Below are 6,000 nucleotides of genomic sequence, written 5' to 3'. Positions count from 1 at the left end.
AAGGGTGGGGTTCATCCAGGACCCCAGAAGGGGCAAGCCTGTCTATTAACAGCTGGTGAGGAAGAGGGTGACAGGGCACCTCTTGGTTCTGGGAACGGGTGCTTGACTCAGCACAGACCAAGCCAGGGCTGAGGGATAACCCTCTGGGCCTGGCGGGGAAGCAAGAGAGATGGGAGGTGAGGAGGAAGGAGTGGGAAGCAAAAGTGGGAAGAAGGAGAGAGAGGTGGAAGGGTGTTACGAAGGTGAAGAAAGACGAGAAAAAGAGAAGGGAGGAAAAGAGAGGTTGGGGGAGGGGAAGGAGGGAGGTGAACAGGGGCGAGGAGGAGGGAGGAGGAAGAAAGGGGCGGGGCCAGGGGAGGGAAGAGAAGAAGGGGGAGGGGAAGGGAAAGGGGAGGAGGCGGGAAGGGAGGGGGAGCGGAGGAGGGGCCTGCGCGCCCGCCCCGCGCCCTCCGTCCCCGCGCCGGCCTCCGCGCCCTCGCGCGCCGCAGCATCCCAGCCGCCGCCGCCGCCGCCGGGCCTCCCCGCCGCCCCCTCCCCGGCCCGGCCGCCTCCCGCCGCCGCCGCCGCCATTCCTGGCGCCCGAACTCGCCCGGCTGGGAGCCGCCGAGGGCAGAAGGCGCGCTCCAGGTAAGCGGCTGGGCTGGCGCGGGAGGGAGGGCGCGCGAGGCTGGGCAGGTGCGCTGGGGGCGGCCTGGACCCTCCGCGGAGCCCCTGCTCCACACCCCTAGGCTCCTCCCCGGACCCTCGGGGCCCTCCTCGAACCCCTGCAGGAGCTCCCTTCTGGGATCCCCCGGACCCCTGGACTCCTTCCTGGATCCCCCCGGGGCCCCTCCCGGGACGCCTCCGGGAGACACCTACCCGGACCCCTCCCTGAACCCCTCCGACCCCCTGAACCCCTCTGCGATCCCTCCCGGATCCCTCCCCGGCCTTCTCTCTCCTTCCAGGTTGGCTCCCCAGTCCCTGCGCGCAGGTAGCTCCCCTGGGCGCGGGGGAGCGGGGGCGCGCTGCAGACCCGGGCCAGGGAGGGGGCGGCGCGCTCGGCCAGGCCCCGTCGCGCCCCGGCCCGCCGGGTCTGGCCCCGCCAGGTCAGGCCTCGTTCCGGCCAGCCCGGGCTCCGGCCGGGCCCCCGCGGGCTTCTATTTTGGTTGCGGAGGCCGCGGCCCCTGTGCGCTGGCCCCGGCGCCGCGCACTCAGACAGGTGGGGCAGGTTGGGCCGCAGTGGTCAGGTCGCCGCCTTGGCAGTAAGTGCTGCAGCTGCAGGCCTCGGTTTCTTTTAGGGTTTTGGCTGCATTATTGTAGAACAACCCAGGAGAACCACAAGCCTTAGCTTGGGCTGCACCTGTTGCAGCCGCCTGGTGAGCTGCAAGGGGCTGGCTCTACTGGGGTTATGCCAGTAAAAACATGTAAAGGAGAACTGAGCTCGTGGTTGTCCTCTTTATTTATCTGGCTTCGTATTTTGGGGGATAGGTGCGGGGGTGGGTGAATGGGAGTCTGTAGGTGGGCAGTTTGCGTCAAAGGAGGCCTGGTATTGAGGGCTGTGTCCTGCTTTCCGGAACGTTTGCCACATGAAGTTGCTTTGCTTTTGTTTTGAGAACCTCACTCTGTGTTGAGCACATCCCAGGCTGGTGGGTGGCCAGGCCCCCGAAGGCCAAGCTGGACGTGGGGCCTGGGGCCAAGCATCTCACCCTGCTGCTCTGAGTCTTTTCAAATCCACCAGGCGCCACTGAACGGAAGTTTCCTTTCCTGGGGGTGAAGTGACACTAGTGGCCTGTCACCTCATATGTGTCCAAGGCCTGGGGCCTGCCTGTTGGCTGCCCAGGCGAGGTTATTTGGTAATGTTTACTGTGTCCCAGAAACAGGCAGCTCTGGCCAGTGCAGGGGCAGGATTCTGGTAGAGATGATAATGCCCTGATTGTCATTTTGACAGTTGGTGTCTGTGTATATCATGTCTTGGTAGTCGTCAGCCAGAAGAAGAAAGCAGGCGGGCTCAGCATACCCTCCAGGGAGGCTGGGGTGGGAGGATGAGGGATGCGCTGGCCTGTTTCTATGGGCAAAGACTGCCCCCCCAGAAGGCCAGACCTTCAGACTGAGAAAAGTGTACGGGGTACACTCAGCAACTCAAACAAATAAATAAAAACACATCACTGGTGCTAGGAGCAGCCCTGGGGTCCCAGGAGGGTGGGCTGCTTAGGAGTTGGTAGACGGAGGAACTCAGTGGCTGTATTTCAAAGTGCAGAGAGGCAAAGGCCACCGTGGGGAAGCCGAGCCCCAGCTGCCATGCTAGCCCAGGGTCTTGCAGCACAGCACAAGAGAGGGACTCCATGGGAGGGGGCCCACCTCCTGACAAGCACACCCAGAGTCTGCTGAAAATGCAGCCTTGCACAGACCCCTCTCTGAGTGCCAGGGGTCCTGGGCTGAGATTTGGAGTGCAAGACCAGCGACCATGTTGCACTAGCTGTCCAGTGGGTCTGGGGCCAGGGAGATGTCCTTGGTGACATCATCCACTTGTGGACAGTCCTTTCCATGTGGACCACTGGAGGCAGATGTTATCTAGAGCCACTTTCCCCACACCAAGCGGGTGTGTCTAGGCCAAAGCTTGGGAGTGCGTGCTAATGGCCGGCTTTGACTGAGGAGGGAGGGAACGTCTGCTGCTGCCAGCACAACAGCAAAATCAATAATGCATTGCAAAGATCAATGATTTTCTCTATCTTCTGTGCTTCTGGATTGAGCCTGTTCAGGCTTCTGCCTCTCTTGGCTCCATTTCTGGTGGGGAGAGAGGGATGGGTGGGTCCAGGAGGTTGGTTGCAGATTCTCCTCATGACCCCCTGGAGCCAGAGCTCCGGGGTTGGAGCTAGGACCCATGGGGGTGAAACTTGCCATGTGGAAATACAGGAATAAACGTCCCATGGGCTGACTGTTGAGCTTGGTTGCTGAGAGAAAGGCTGCTGCCTGCTGTTCCCAACCAGGGCAGTTATTTCTTCTTTGAACTTGGACAATTCCAGGAAGAAAACTGGAAGGTGAGAAGGGAGGTGGCAGAGGCACCTGGGATGGGTCCTCTCTTCCCTGGGCCAGGGTCCGCCCTGGGCTTGGTAGGTGCAGCTCCTCAGCCCTGCCCGTTGCATCCCCATCCCCATCACCATTGCCATCCAGCGTCCAGGGCTGTCCTGGAAGTCTCAAGGTGTCACTCAAGAGCTGAGCTTGTAGAGCAGGGGTGGAGCAGGCTCCCCTGCACACGACAGGGAGAGGTTTGCTGGGGACTTTGCTGTTGGGAGATGACATGGGAAAGCAGAGATTTATTAGGAGGAGATAGCTGCTGATTCAGTCAGGTGGAGAGGGTGTGCCAGGGCCTTCCCTGGAAGCTGGGTGGTGTTTTCCGCACGCTAATTAAGGCGATCCTTAGGATAAGCAAATTGCTTTGCTGCTTGTGGCTCACTTTCCAGCTTCTGTGACCCTCCCTGAGTGAATTTGCCTTTACCTGGGGGTGTCGCAACAGGGGCCCCAGCTTCCTACTGCCTTGCTGCTACCCCTGGGGCATCAACAACAGTCTGAAGGTGTAGAACCTCACAGCCACCTTCCCACAGCACCTGTGCAAGCCTCAGTGGGGGGTAGGCAGGGTCCTGTTATTTGGTCCAGAAATTTCAGATGCTGCCCATGAAAGCAATGACTGCATTCCTGCCCTGGGTCACATCTAAGTGGCATCCCAGGATTTCTGGCTTTGATCAAAGCCTGATCCAGAGCTGTCACTTGGATCAGCATTTGATCCAAGAATCACTCCTTTGAAAATTAGGCTACTGATGTGTCTCATGGACGTTTCTGGAGTGAATGATGATTTTAAGGAATTCCTTAATCACTGCATTGTGGTTATGTTAGAATAATCTTCATCCTTTAGCGATAGATACTGGGTGTTCATAGATGAAATGATGTTTGGGATCTGCCTCAGATTAGTGTGAGGTGGGGAAGCAGAGGGGATGAGGAGGGGCGAGATGGTCTGAGTGGACAGTTTGGGGTCTGGATGAGAGTGCCTGGGTTCTTTGTTCTGTTCTGGCTACTTCCGTGCACTTTGAAAATTCTCCATCATAAAAAGTTAATAATAATCGGAGATCTCCAGTTCCTCCCTGTAAAACATGCCATTGGATTCTTTACTTCATGATGGCATCATTCAAAGGTTTACTTTAAAAGATGTGCCAATATATTAAGTAGAAACGTCACTCCTTAGTGTAGAGTATAGACAATGTACCCTCTCCATGCACAAGTGCAGGCACTCAGCACGGAAGCCCATCTGGAAGGACACACACCTGGCATTCAGCAGATCATTATGGTGTGTGTGTGGACCTGGTGCCAGGCGCTGCCCCAGGCTCTAGGGACACAGCCCCGAGTGAAAGCAGCACTTCACAGTTAGCAAAGGGTGGGGTGTGTGTGAATGTGAGTGAGTGTGTGTGGGGGGAGGAGAGGGAAGAGGAAGAGGGAACCTGTCCTTTATCTTCTTTTTGTACTTATGTATGGTTTGTTTCTGTTACAAAGAATTATTTTTATAATTACAAAATGAATTTTTAAAAAGTGGTCTTCATTAGGTCATATACTTTCCTCTGGCATTTTAAATAGAATTTGATTTGTGGAAGTTCATGTTTCTACACATCTTAATAACAGATGCATTGGCTTCCGTGAGGCAATCAATAAATCAATAGTTACTGACCCTCTGAATATGTGCTTTGTGGACTGTGAAAGATAGAAATCAATACGCTACTCTTAGCATTAGGGGAGACAAAATGAAGACCCTGACAATTAAATAATAGTACAGTCCAGCCACAGAAGGGTCATCCTTACACTCAGTACAGAAATGAAGGCCGAGTCTGGTCTGGAGCCTGCACCGGGGGATCCTCATTGCCGGTTGGCTAACCTGGACCTGGGGCTTGTTCCAGCATTTTCCGCGGTGCCTTTGTTTTCTCTTTCCATTTAGTAGAGAATATGTTAAGTAACCTAAAGCTATAGCAGAAACGTAAGTGGTGCATGCTGCATGGAAGTCTACAAAGTAAAAAGTAGAAGTTGCTTAGAATTGTAACAGTTTTTGTGTTTTCCTGATCTGTTGCGAGAAATTAGAGTTGCTTGAGCAGCCAGAACCTAATTTGCCTTGATGTAGAATTTGGGTGTTTGCTGGGCCCTCTGATTTGTATGTGTGTTTTGATTTTGTTTGGAAGGACAGAAAGTTTCCCGTTAGGCCTGCAGTTGGCCCACTTGGTTCTCACTGTGAGTTTGGGAACTTTCGTTTGTTGTTGCTCCTGACTGGTGTGTCCCATGTGCTGTGAGGGCACAGCCGGGTGCTGCAGCAGGGCTGTGGCGGGGCTCTGAGCCCTGGGCCATCTTTGAGGGCTGAGGGTCTTGGCACACATTCATTGTTGTGCTGCCAGGAGCCGCCTGCCTTCACGCCTGCACAGAACCACCCAGTGGGTGGATGCACATTCTTTCCCCCCATCTGGATCACTCTTATCCTGTAGAGCCCCCTCCTTCTGAGGGCCTACAAGGAGCTGAGCCATCTGGGCGGGTCACAGTGCTGGCACCTTTGGGCCCTGGTGGGTGATGCTCCTGTGTCTTGGGTTCTCGACGTGAAGGAACTGCTTACCTTTCAGGGCCCTCCCAACTCTTGCACTTGTCCTAGTGATGAAGTTTCACTGCTTCCCCAGAAAACATGTATTGAATGTTAGTGATGGCTGGGGGTGCTGGGGGATATGGTCAAGTGGAGGGAGATGGGAGGCTAATGAGAGGGGAGATAGATAGTTCCAGGTCCAGCCGCTTGAGGGGCCAGTGGTTTGTTGAGAGGGTGGTTGTGATTTAAAATCAGGTGGCCCCTGTGCCCTGCTGAGCCCTAGATGTAGGAGAGGTGAGGAGTGGTGAGGGGACACTTAGGCACACATGAGCAATGGCAGGAGGGTGGTGCGGGGTGGGCCTTGCGGGAGCTTGGGCAGCCTCCTCAGGTGGGAGGCAGGCTGATTCCAGGTGTTCTGC

The 6,000-nt window shown here is 55.9% G+C and overlaps 1 protein-coding gene across 1 annotated transcript in view; it reads left to right on the top strand.

The window, feature by feature from the left end:
• Window positions 1–481: 481 nt before the first annotated feature.
• The window catches only part of SEMA4D (semaphorin 4D), a 136,991-nt gene continuing 131,472 nt past the window's right edge, over window positions 482–6,000 (top strand). The window contains 1 exon segment of the mRNA XM_030919200.1: window positions 482–627. The gene's annotated coding sequence lies outside the window, so the exon portion shown is untranslated.

Source organism: Rhinopithecus roxellana, chromosome 16 (genome assembly GCF_007565055.1).
Source record: "Rhinopithecus roxellana isolate Shanxi Qingling chromosome 16, ASM756505v1, whole genome shotgun sequence".
Lineage (NCBI taxonomy): Eukaryota > Metazoa > Chordata > Mammalia > Primates > Cercopithecidae > Rhinopithecus > Rhinopithecus roxellana.
The sequence above is the reverse complement of the archived record's forward strand: the minus strand, read 5'-3'. Positions and strand labels throughout refer to the sequence as shown.